The sequence below is a fragment of the Aplysia californica genome, unplaced genomic scaffold (assembly GCF_000002075.1).
Source record: "Aplysia californica isolate F4 #8 unplaced genomic scaffold, AplCal3.0 scaffold00131, whole genome shotgun sequence".
Lineage (NCBI taxonomy): Eukaryota > Metazoa > Mollusca > Gastropoda > Aplysiida > Aplysiidae > Aplysia > Aplysia californica.
Window position 1 is genome coordinate 747,374 of NW_004797401.1, and position 13,832 is coordinate 761,205.

At 41.4% G+C, this 13,832-nt stretch overlaps 1 protein-coding gene across 1 annotated transcript in view; it reads right to left on the reverse strand.

The window, feature by feature from the left end:
- Positions 1–9,720, reverse strand: part of LOC101858261 (MAM and LDL-receptor class A domain-containing protein 1) — a gene marked incomplete in the record, with an annotated part of 74,929 nt that extends 65,209 nt beyond the window's left edge. Inside the window, 1 exon segment of the mRNA XM_035969257.1 lies at positions 9,242–9,720.
- Between the last annotated feature and the right edge of the window lie 4,112 nt (positions 9,721–13,832).

The following is a 13,832-nucleotide window of genomic DNA, read 5'->3' on the forward strand; positions in this document are numbered from 1 at the left end:
AAATTCTTTCATTCTGTCTCTCTTCGATTTTTAGAGTGGTTGTTTTTGCAACTTTTGGGTGTGTACGCTGGCATGGCTTCTTGGCAAGCTTTGGTGTTTGAGGGATTGTAAGTTTGCCTTCAGTAGAGGTGACAAAATCTGCCCGCTTCCTCTTCCTGCTTGTAATGAAGTTTTCAAACTCGTTGTCTTTTTCAGTTTTTGTTTTTGACACCTAGCTAGTGAAAATGTTGACACTGTGGGACCAGCTAAAAATGTCCTTGTCCATTCAGCGCTCGTCTTACATCGGCAAACTGGAGGTTCACTATGCGCTGAATTTTGTCAATCATATCTGGAAGCATGTGGGGAGTTCAGTTGAATTCAGTTTGAGTATGTGGTGTATGGCCTCGCAACAGTTGTTCTTCCAGTTCAGCGGGATACTCTCCACCCTCCACAGTGTGCTTTTCTATGGCTGGCAAAAACTTCTCACGCAACTATGTAGAGAAGAGTGGCACTTCTTCCTCAACTTTTGTAATGATGTCATTGGACCATTGAACAAAATCAAATGAAATGTCAACACTTAAGACTCCATCTGGTTCCAAGATATTATTCAATATGGCTATTTGCAGGGGGGTTTTGGTGCCAACTTTGTCCTGCAGCTGACGTCGTGCATTTTCCATTAGAAGGCGAGAACATAAAAGCTGGGTTTAATTTGGAAAGCACTGTTTCAGGGCCTTTAAAACCGCCTTTTCCTTGTCAGATCCGACAACGACGTCCAGGATGCCACACTCTATGTCAGACAGACTTGTGCCGTTTAGCTGGCATTGCAAGTGTGAGAAAAAAACATGATATCTTTCATAACGTCCATCTCCCAAAAGACAGAGCCAAACATAATAGGTAGCTCCGTAAGACCTTTCGTAGCAGTCTATTGTTCTTGTACACAATGCAGGTGACATAGCATTCCCCAAGGTTGAAAGTATGATTCCGGAGGTCGTCGGAAAAGCAGCACTCAAATGGACTCTTACTAAGGGAGGACTTCCGTAACGAGCGGTCACGATGAGACAGGGTAGAATAGAGGGCTAGGGGTAGGTTTAGAGTTAGGGTTAGGTCTCTTCTTTGTTGTGTTTGTTGAGGTGGTCGCTCGTTATGGAAGTTCTTCCCTTACTAATTGCTGTCTGGGACCTGTAGCCGTTCAATTCAACCTAGATCTAGATCTAGACTACGTCTGCACAACCTTTTCCCCTCGATAGAGCATAACATTCCAAAGACAACAGACTCAACGACAACGACTACAACTGAAACAACCACACAGCATCTCTTACAGGTGCTGCAGCCTGTTACGTGCGAACCACCTACATTCACAAAGCCTTCGCTGTCTTTAGTTGATATATATATCCCTTTCACACCTGGGTGGGGTGAGAAATGGAGCTTTATGTACCTTTTCCAAGAGTACACGGAGTAGCAGTGTGTCGAAGTCCGAATTATAACATAGAAACGGTTACAACAAAGCATTCAGCACCACACATAGATAGTGGTTAGGCTCTCGGACTCGTAACCGTAAGGTCGTGGGTTCGAATCCCATCAGGGGCCCGACGTTGTGTCCTTGGGAAAGGCACTTTACACGAATTTTCCTCACTTCACCCGGGCGGGAATGGGTACCCGGCTATAGACAGCGAAAGATCTTGTCAGTTAGTGTTTGAGAGCTTATTCAGCTGCTTGCACTGTATGCTTCCCGGGAAACTGAGACTATTTCTGAGTGTTCTATGGTCTGCTGGGGTAATAATATAGTGTAAAGCGCATAGAGCCTGCTGTTGAGCGGGGATATGCGCTATACAAATGCTATTTATTATTATTATTATTATTATTATTATTATTATTATTATCATTATTATTATTATTATTATATGAAGTACATTTTACATAATATATTTATTGAATTTTTCATAGCCTATCTTATTTTCAATAACTTTAAACAAGGTGAGAATAAAATGAATTTGATAATGGCACTGTTTGTGCTGGTGATTGTGATTTAAAGAAGATGCTGAACATGCTGCTGCTGCTGCTGCTGCTGACATTGACAAACGACGATGGTGATGCTAACGTTTAGATTTAATTTCCATTACAAGCATTTTGATTGTGTAAATGACAGTAATGGTGATATACAGGAATTATGTTGCTGCGGATGACAAAGTAATCAGATGATGATGATGATGATGATGATGATGATGATGATGATGATGATGATGATTCATTGATCAGTTTGAGTGTGTGTGAGAGTGACAACTTTGTTTAAAAGTTCAAATTCTTTAATTCTGTCTCTCTTCGATTTTTAGAGTGGTTGTTTTTGCAACTTTTGGGTGTGTACGCTGGCATGGCTTCTTGGCAAGCTTTGGTGTTTGAGGGATTGTAAGTTTGCCTTCAGTAGAGGTGACAAAATCTGCCCGCTTCCTCTTCCTGCTTGTAATGAAGTTTTCAAACTCGTTGTCTTTTTCAGTTTTTGTTTTTGACACCTAGCTAGTGAAAATATTGACACTGTGGGACCAGCTAAAAATGTCCTTGTCCATTCAGCGCTCGTCTTACATCGGCAAACTGGAGGTTCACTATGCGCTGAATTTTGTCAATCATATCTGGAAGCATGTGGGGAGTTCAGTTGAATTCAGTTTGAGTATGTGGTGTATGGCCTCGCAACAGTTGTTCTTCCAGTTCAGCGGGATACTCTCCACCCTCCACAGTGTGCTTTTCTATGGCTGGCAAAAACTTCTCACGCAACTATGTAGAGAAGAGTGGCACTTCTTCCTCAACTTTTGTAATGATGTCATTGGACCATTGAACAAAATCAAATGAAATGTCAACACTTAAGACTCCATCTGGTTCCAAGATATTATTCAATATGGCTATTTGCAGGGGGGTTTTGGTGCCAACTTTGTCCTGCAGCTGACGTCGTGCATTTTCCATTAGAAGGCGAGAACATAAAAGCTGGGTTTAATTTGGAAAGCACTGTTTCAGGGCCTTTAAAACCGCCTTTTCCTTGTCAGATCCGACAACGACGTCCAGGATGCCACACTCTATGTCAGACAGACTTGTGCCGTTTAGCTGGCATTGCAAGTGTGAGAAAAAAACATGATATCTTTCATAAAGTCCATCCCAATGTAAGAAGACAGGGCCAAACATAATAGGTAGCTCCGTAAGACCTTTCGTAGCAGTCTATTGTTCTTGTACACAATGCAGGTGACATAGCATTCCCCAAGGTTGAAAATATGATCTACTCCTATCATTGACGGCTCAGCTGCATTGACGGAGCAGTATCTCAAGATGTCTGTTAACTGATCCTTAACATAGAGAATGAAGCCCGGGGGTTTTTCTTTTTTGTATGACAACATTCTGTACAAATGGACGGTCTGTCAGCTGAGACAGAATGTCCTGCATTTCATCAGGAGTTGTTGCGGGCGGCTCCGGACGGCAACTAGTAGGACCGCTATCTCTCTCTACCCTCCATCTCTCTCTCTCTCTCCCCCCTCTCTCTCTCTCTCTCTCTCTCTCTCTCTCTCTCTCTCTCTCTCTCTTTCTCTCTCTTTCTCTCTCTCTCTCTATCTATCTATCTATCTATCTATCTATCTATCTATCTATCTATCTCTCTCTCTCCAGCTTATCAGCAAGTTGTTTTTCTTTATGAAGAAAGTCAAGGTAACAATCGCTGATACATTATTATTTTTTATTATTGGTATGCTGCCCTTAACGACAGATAAACTTGCAGTAAATCATACTCACGTCAATATAGTATGCGCACAATTAAACACACCGCTTTGTATGTAAAGACTGCAGCGTATGTTCGAATCAGGTGCAGCCATTCAAAAAGAATAAAGCATATTGTAAGAGCGATAGAGGTATAATTACTAAAGGACAGAAAGGCAAAGATGCCATTGCTCAAGTTGTAATCAATAAGCCTGTAAATCGACGGAAATCATCAATGTCGTGAAATATATATGACTTCCTATCACGAACCCCCCTAGAAGGCAACTACAAAAGAATGCAGATATTTGAATGTTACAGAGTGACACAGCAGAAAAGACACTCTCGCGTCAGAATGCTGTTTATACTTCTGCCTAATTTGGTTATGATTTTCTGCTTCTATATATTTACATGCACCGATTTTCTTTTGAGGACAAGTTTCCATTTTGCTCCTGTTAAAATGCCCAAAGATTTGAACCGATTCGACTTCAACGTTTTGGTTTTTTTTATTTGTTTGATTGTTTGTTTTTATCTTTTTTCCCCCTTACTTTTCCAGCAAAAAAAAAGGGGGGGGGGCGTGGCGGGTGATAATGTTAGAATGTTAGAGGGAGAATTTACAATTGTTTTTCTTTATGACCTGTCGAGGTGTAAAATTGTTTTGCACTTAGTGAATTTCCAAACAGAAAAGTTCTATTAGTTCACCCCCGATATCAGGATACACCCTGAACCACGAGTGGCCCAAGGCCAGACGCTCTCTTATCAGAGCCCAGTATCATTGAGGAATTTACAAAGGCAAACAACTTGGGGTTTGTTTGGTTTTTTTAAAGTTTTTGTTGGGTTTATTTTTTGTTGTTTTTTTTATTGAGGGGGTTGGTTTGCTTTGTTTTCTTTTTAGTTGTATCCTTGGTTAACTCATGTGTCAATGATTCTTAGCGCAATTTTTTTTCAAACCGTCAGTAAAACGCCTCCGGAGTAGGAATTGTACACTTTAGCTATGATAAATGAAAGTTGTGTGGTAAAAAATCCAAGTTCGAATGACATTTAAAGAGATTTCAGTTCGACGCGTCGCATGATTTTCTCCTTCTCGTCCTTGCCAATCTACGACTAGTTGACATTTTCGAAAGCGTAATCTTCTCCCACGACGGTGTCTGTGGTATTAAGGTTAGGGGCTTCGCCGAAGCACGTAGGAGAACCGAATTCGATTCCCGTGTTGGAATTTTTTCTCAAGCACTTCGGTCTAATCATTCAGATTGCATGAAATGGCCAAGAATATCACACTGGTACTACTCCGTGCCCCAGCATCAATAGCAACGTACAGAGGGGGAAGGGGGGGGGGGTAGAATAATTCTTTAAAGTACAACGTGTAAGTGAGAGCATTGCAAAACAGGACATTATGATCATCCTGGGAGGTTTCAATTCCAGAGCAGGAAAATAGAAGTCACTGAAGAACAAGGACCAGCTATTATTTTTCGGCTAAGAAAGAGGAAGTACACGTGTTAACTTCTCAAAATCAAACCAGCTATCAATAATAATGAAGAACATATTTTTAGAAACACCCAAGAAGAGTGTATACGAAGACATCGCCAGAAAGAAAAACTAAATACCAAACTGATCACACCTTGATTGAAAAGAGGTGGAACTCTACAATATAAGATGGCACAGCCAAAACACCGGCGTCTTTGGTGTAGTGGTTAGGCGCTTTGCTGTCGCACGCTGGAGACCCGAATTTGATTACCAAGTGGGGATGATTCTTATCGGGTATCTAGGTCTTTCTGCTGGAATTGCTGTATCCCTCTCAGCCGAGGTTGACACTGACGAGAAGGGTCGGAAAATGGCCTCCTAAATTATCTAAATTGTGTCGATGGGGACATAAAAATAAATATATTGAAAAAACAAAAAAGGAATGAAAACAAATGCTGACAGGGACACAGATCATAAACTTCTGGTTGGAATGCTAAAGCTGAAATTGGAATGTGAGAGAAGTCTCAAGACCCAGCCGGTATGATATAGAAAACTACAACCAAAATTATCAAAGTTGAAGTAAATGTTTGTTTCCAAATACTATTCATGGATATCAAAGAAAAAAATACAAACGAAATTGTAAACGAGGCACAAACATTTTGGGTTTTTTAATGGAGGTAGATAAAAGCACCTAAAGAAATGAGCTCAAGAAACCCGCTTAGAATGACTGATGAAACGTTGAACGATATTGGAGAAAGGGGGGAAAAAAATGAAATCCAGAACATACAGCAAAAGAGGTAGGACGATTTGACAGAAGACACTAGAAGAAGTGCCCTGTTGAAATAGAAGAACGCGTGAAAGAAAATGGAAGCAGAGAAATATACGAAGACCCAAACAAACATACCTAATCATTCCAACATCGCGTTGGTGTAATTAATTATGAAACGGGCAGAATTTTAACAGAATTTGAAAACATGTTAGACATAGAACGGATTCTGTAAAGGAATGTACTCAAACAACCAAAAAGCAGTCAAACTACCACAAAAGAAGACACGAAAAGCAAAACATGATGATGAGAAACATTCGGCACCACTCAAATAAGAAGTAAGAATGGGCTATCAAGTCACTCAAAGAGGGCAAGGTTCAAAATGTGATAATGTAAAGGCGAAAGTGGGAAAAGCAAGTGGAAAGGAGGGAATGAGTATTCACTACAGGTTATGCACGAAAATATTATGGGAAAGCTGGCAATGGCCTACAGAAAGAAAAGGAGAAATCTTAATACCATTGTCAAAGAAGGGAGATGTACAAATGTACTTCAGTTTAAAAAAAGATTATTTCTGGTCAGTCACGCAAGTAAATTAATGTTGCTGAAAATCAGAATGAAAAGAATTGAAAACAAGTTAGAAGCAGAACCAAAACAGTCAGGATCATCAGAAGGACATGGCACCACCGCATGAACAGAAACATCGAGACGAAAATGCCCATTTGTACTAGTGTTTCATCAACTACAATGATTACATCTAAATCTAAAGATGACAACAATCTTGGACATAGAGCAATTCAAAGAAGAGGCAGTAATAAAGGTTGATAAGGAACCAGTAGAAAGAGTGGACAGTTTTGAATATCTCGGAACCAGGATTGCTCCAAATGTGAAAACGACTCCTAAAATGGGACGGGAAAGATTACATCCATGTGGAAAGAACAATGCAAAGATACAAAAATAAGAATTCCTTGAAGTGCCATATATATGGATGTGAAGCGTAAACTATCAATATACAAGATACAAACTTGATTATAGATTTCGGTATGAAATCATGTTATAGAAGAATTCTGAGAACATCGCGGAAGCAGAAGCGGAAGCAGAAGCGGAAGCAGAAGCGGAAGCAGAAAGTAAAAAAAGAAGGAGTAACAAGAAGAGGTATAGAAACGCCAGCACTTCTTCAGAACGTAATGAAACGTCGACATCTTGTTTATCTAAACAGTATTGATGGGGACGTAAAATACCTACATTTTTTTTTATTTCCCTTCCCCACAGACAGGTATAAATGATAACGTAAAAGAAGGAAAAAAGCTAACGATGATACACCAAAGTAAATACCGCGTATGTAAGGCATGTCTGATCAGAAGTACTGCTCAAGCGCGGGGTTTTTTCAGTCGTAAATGGGGTTAACCTCCTGCTGGTGTGCTACAAATTTATTTATTACCTATCAGCCCATTTGGAAGAGAGTAGGGGACACAGAGGCAGAGAGGGGGGAGGGAGAATGAAATAGAGGTGTGACAGAAAGAGGAAAAGGGAGAGGGAGAGAGAGAGAGAGAGAGAGAGAGAGAGAGAGAGAGAGAGAGAGAGAGAGATAGAGAGAGAGAAAGAGAGAGACAGACAGACAGACAGACAGACAGACAGACAGACAGACAGACAGACAGACAGACAGACAGACAGACAGACAGACGGACAGACGGACAGAGTGGAGTTGGGAGGAAGTCTCAGCGCATGCGGAAGAGAATTTGAGGAGGCAACTTATTCGGGGCTTCAAAAATACCACCAAGTTTCTCTCATAAAGTAAACATTTCTATGGAAAGGCCCAGTTTGTGAAATTCAGAAGCAAACAAGGACCATACGACAACTGTGGGTTTTTGTGTCTCGGTGTCGTGAAGGACTGTTTGTGAAACTTCATCTTTGGCTGGGCGACAAAAATGATATGTCGTGTCCGAAAATATTGCAGAAACTGCGATCATGTCGTCTTTCTGCCACTTCAGCCTTACGATAGTTACACTAAACGCTGGCAGGCAGGGCATCTGTTTTGTTGCTGGGTTTTTTATTGTTTGGTTGTGTTGGGTTTTTTTAGTTGGTTTTTTTTTTTTTTGGCTTTTGCTTTAGAAAAGCACTCTACAAAAAACATACACTGGGAAGGAAAGAAGATATAAAGGGTAGGCTGTCCCACAAAAAGGGGACGCAACTACTAACGATGGGGAGGTGTCACTCATTTGTTACAACCTCTCTGGTTTGAAGTTGGGAGGACTGTTTTCTTCCTACTTACGTTGACTCCTGTCTAGCTTTCTTTTCAGTCATTTTTTAAAAGTATAATTAATATAATATGATTTTTTGCTATTGATTCTAAACGAAAGAAAACCTCAACCATCAACCAAGTTTTGTTTTTCGTTCCAGTTCCAGACGCTCAACGAGGACAATTGAAATTGGGAAATTTAAGAACTGAGAGCAAATCAGCATCATATAAAAAGATTCGGTGATAGCATCTTCACGGTAACGATAATGAGAGGAGGGCCACGTCAGAAATGTGTGCAGTTTGAAAAACTAGTAAGTGACACCCCAACCATGCCAACCACCGTACCAGCAACCATGGTTATAAATCCCTGCATAATAATATGGTATCACCCGCCATCTCCCACCCCATCATAACCTCTCTCTGCCCGGCTTCGAAAGCCATCTGCACTGTCCATCTAGCTCCCCCAAAAATAAGTCCCACCCTCCTCAGTTGGTGCCTCTGCTAAAATAGTAAACAACTTACATAGATGACATCACCACTGCGGGTACAAGAGAGACAGCTTTCATATTATATCTCACTACCCTTTTTAATGGCATCTGAAAATTTAAAAGCAGAACAAACTGAAAGCTGCAAAATATACACAAGTACACATACCCGTGGTCATGTACACATAGATACTCAAATACACACAAACACGCACACACAAGCATACACAAGCGCACACACACACGCATTCACGTGCACTGCGTTTGAACCTGAACTCATACGCGCAGACCGTGTTTGTGTAAGATTACTGCCATGTTTAGAGAGAACAGGAAGTGATTATGGAAGCCCCTGATCCAGAAATGAAAGTGAAGAAAATTAGTAGAAAAAGAAAATAAGAAAAGACAAGAAGAGAAAAAGACAAGGTCATGTAGGTCGTTATTATGATTAATTAAAGTTAAGATAATTAGCAGATTAAAGGAGAGAGGTGGTTTATGAAAAGAAGAATGGGATAATGAGGAGAAAAAAGGAGAAAACCTCAGATGCTTTGTAGACTCTAAAAGAGACCATTTTTGGCCCAAGCCACTCACCATCAGCTCTCCATATCATGTGAGTCCTCAGACTGCCAGTCGTACAATTCCGAACTAGCTGATTTTTCACAATACAAAACACAAAAAAGACCTAAAAAAATACGCAATCTTTCACAGAAAGGATTACGCACTTTGATTATGGGAGTTGCCTGAGATTATTCGTTAGTAATCAGCCTCGTTCACTAAGAAATCGGATACAATCTATCACATCCTGTATGAACGATAAGCAGACTTCAAATCATTCGTAGACGTAATTACGCTCATTCGCAAACAGAAATTTGATACAACCGAAAACATCCGGAACCGACTTCAAAGAACAAATACAAAACAAATCCTGGTAATCCAACGTTTTCAGAACCACACCCCTAGGTTCCTGGTAACGTATTTGCACGTAATTATCTCTTGCATTAATCGGATTGGCCGGACCAAGTGGACATCTCTCCACTGATGAATGTCTCATGAGCTAAGACGGCATTAGTCGTTAGTTTGAAATATCGAACATTTGTGGATTCTTTTAAGGTCAATTTTGCCTATACTTAGTATCGATACCACGAATGGAAAACGTTTCGGCATTGCAAGTGTATTTTTCACTTTGGGGATTGAGAGTGAGGGTGCGTGTGTGTGTGGGAGGGGGAGGAATTATGTTTTGGTATTAATTAATGGTTTTAAAATATAGTGCAGACAAACGGCTTCGCATGAAATGGATGATGTATTCGTAACTGACTTTATTTAAGTTTCGAAAAACTTGTTATTATTGTGACAGTTTCTTTTCTGTCTCTTATAGGCAATATCGTAGAGGATTGGATGAATCATGTTAATGTGTGAGAGTTACCGATCGTATCGCCGGCTAGCTTCGAATACTAAGGCAGAGTCCAGTGGAGAGGAGATGAGAGGAGAGACAAACAGAGAGAGGGAGAAGAGGGAGGGGTGGAGAGAGCCAGAGACGAGAGAGGAGAGAGAGGAGAGAGAGTGTGCCGGGGGAGGGGGGAGAGAATCTTTCTATGACGCTTCCGCTTAGCGGAGAGTATAATCCTTGAATTGACAATTAGCGCCGACCTGGTCTGCTGTCGTGTTTCAAAACAAACGTCGCTGGGATCCTTCCCCTCCTTACCCCTCTAGCATTCACTTCCCTAACCTTTTCCCCCTTTTATCACAAGCAACCAAACCTCCCCCTCTTTTTTCGTTTCATTGACCCACCCCTTTTTTCTCCTTTGTTCTTTTTCTCTTCTCACCAGCACCCCTCCCCCCAAACCTCCACCTCCATTCACTCTTTCTTTGGCACAAGACTCCCTGCACTGAATGAATCATTCAACCTCCCTCGCCATCCCCCTTTTCAAGTTAATTTAGTCCTTTCTTTTTTTTTCTTGTCTCCCAAAAAAGAAAGTAACACAGCATCCATCCCCCATCCCCTATTCCCATCTGTCATCCAGAGAGAGAGAAAGAGAGAGAGAGAGAGAGAGAGAGAGAGAGAGAGAGAGAGAGAGAGAGAGAGAGAGACAGATAGAGAGAGAGAGACAGAGGGAGAGGGGGAGCACGAGAGAGAGAGAGAGTGAGACGCACGCAATCTCACACACTTACATTCTGCCAAAAACAAAGAGTGAAAAAACACGCGCGCACAAAGGTTTTTAAAACTGAAACAATGGCAAAATTAAACCAAACGTGCTACTGTATATCCCAACCTTTTAGCCGTTCTCTTTCTCTACCCACCACCTCCGCGGACAGCCCCCCCACCCCCACCCCACCTCAAAAAAAAAACTTTCGAAAAAGAGTAATTGCGTTCAAGTTCTTTGTGTGCTCATAGTTCACATAACACTCTCCGGAAAGGGAGAATTGTATGTATATTTAGAAAAAATTAAATTGTCTCCTAAAGGATACCTTTATATATATATATATATATATATATATATATATATATATATATATATATATATATATATATATATATATATATATACAACACTCAATCAACTGCTGGGGTGCCAATCCCCAGGGGGTTATGGATGGAAGATTTGGGGTGTGGACGGGAGTGGGGGGGTGGGGGGGTGACACCACAATTTCCTTGATTGTCTAACTAAAATAAAACGTAAGCACGTCTCTTTCTCTTTCTCTCTCTCTTTCTCTCTCTCTCTCTCTCTCTCTCTCTCTCTCTCTTTCTCTCTCTCTCTCTCTCAGTCTATCTATCTATCTATCTATCTATCCATCTATCTCTCCTCGTCTCTTTCTCTCTCTCCTTCCCTTCTCTCTCTCTCTCTTTCTTTCTCTCTCTCTCTCTCCCTCTCTCTTTCTCTCTCTCTCTCTCTCTCTCTCTCTCTCTCTCTCTCTCTCTTTTTTTTGTCACTCTATGGAGGCATAGCTATTGATATGTGAATATAGATAGATAGATAGATAGATAGATAGATTACGTATATACATACATATATATATATATATATATATATATATATATGAATGTGTGTGTGTAGGTGTGAAAGTGTTTAAGTGTGTGTCTGTTTGTTTGTTTTGGTTCGTTTTTTGTGTTGTTTTCGTCGTTTGTTTGTTTGTTTTTGATAAGTGGTTTACCTCGCTCGCAACTGCATAAGGTCACATGAGCGCGCAGGACACACGAAACATTTTCAATTGGCAGGAAATTTCAAATTTTGCCCGGGTGGCGGCTGAAGTCTACTCTTATCGATTTAGGACCACCAAGGGATAGTTAACGTGCGCAACTTTCACAAGGGACCTCGAGATTTTTCGCCCTTGTCCGAGAAGGCAAGGTGTAGATCCTTCCTACCAGAAGATCAGGAGTGTGGCTGAAAGACAGCAGTAAGAGGAAGCCAGGGAGTAGCAGTAGAAAGGCTGCAGAAAGAGTCAGGAGCCCTGTGGAGGGAGCAAAGGAGGTGAGGAGGGGGGGGGGAGAAAGTGGAGACGAAAGCAGACGACAGAATATTGCAAGAGAGAAGGAAAGAAGGTAAATAGTGAAGAAAATATTTCGATCGCTACCCGGATTCGAACCCGGGACCTTTGAATGAGAGGCGAACACCTTAACCTCTGGGCCACGAGAGCTTCCCACTGTTTGTGTGTTTCTGTTTGGAGAGAGAGGGAGAGAGAGAGAGAGAGAGAGAGAGAGAGAGAGAGAGAGAGAGAGAGAGAGAGAGAGAGAGAGAGAGAGAGAGAGAGAGAGAGAGAGAGAGAATAATAAATATGAAACCCATCCTTGCCCCCCCCCCCCCCTCCAACATCCAAACACCGATTTAGAATTTTCTGTACGATACCCGCTCTGTAGAGGAGTGAACCCAGACGACTCAAAAAACCGCGGAGCCCAACACACGACTCAGGCGGACAATCTAATCTATTTCCAAACACAGCTGTTGCCAGGCCACGCAGATTTGACCGACAAACTCTGTTGACCCTGGCCACATCTCAGTGAGAGTTGCCGAATTGGCCCCATTTAGTTGCTTGTTTTGTTCTTTAGGTTTGGGCTCACTGTTAGTCTTCAGTTGAATTAAAAAGAACTTTTGAGGAATTTGGCTACTGTTCCGGCGATCGCAGTTCGAATCCTTGCTCAGAAATGTCTTAATTTTGTTTTTTTAGGAGACTTCTAAGGAAAGCTCATTCATTTTTGTATTGTTGACGAACATTGGTCCACAGGTTTTTACTTCTTTACTAAAATATAACATTGCGGTTCAAAATGATGCTGAACTCAGCTTTCAGACAAGTTCACAATTTGTTGATTTACAGGCTGTTCGTTAATTTTGAGAATGATTTGACGTGCGCTGAGAGGCTAATTGCTAAATTGGCAGTTTGGCTGGAATACGGGTTGGTCGATTGCTTAACTCTTTGTCTAGCGGTTTCTGTTTTGTTTCTTTGATTAGTCAGTCGGTTAGTCGACTGGGCTCTTGTCAAGTGAGCTAACTGTTAATTGAGTGACTGGTTTGCATCAAATTCCTATATTTCTCCAATATTTCCAAGAGGATTGATCTAACATCTGAATGTTTAGTTCTGCAGCCTACACCCTTGGTTTTCAATACGGCACTGTCTGGACATTTGGTGCTGCTAGGTGTTTGACTCTGTTATATCCGTCTCAGGACAGTGTATGTTTTATTAGCGTGTCTTCAAATGGCTAATCATTGCAGTCCAAATCCCTACTAAAATAAATGAAACCAGAGCTCTGGAATATACCAAAGTTTGCGTTTTAACATTATAACAAAATCTTCCCCTAAACATCTTCATATGTCGCTTTCTCGCGTATTTCATCTCCAGATGACGATCACTTATGACATCAAAGAAAGCCAGGGATTAAGTCTTCCTCTAATTGATATGTGCGGTCTCTGTCGCAAGCCATCAACATATTATCTAGATCTACCTACCGCTTCGCTCTACAACTGTCTCTTCCCACTTTCCACCTTACAACTTCACTCGACGCAGTAAACTTCACGCCGCAAGTGATCGCGAAACGAGAGCGCGGATTAGCAGACATGCGCAATGCCTCACGTGTCGCGCTGACGCGAACAAACATGGCGGGGGGGCCTTGAGTTCGTCGTCGAGGGACAGACAAGATCTTCTGATTGGCTTTCCGGTGGACAGCCTTGAAGATAATTGACGATGACTTAAT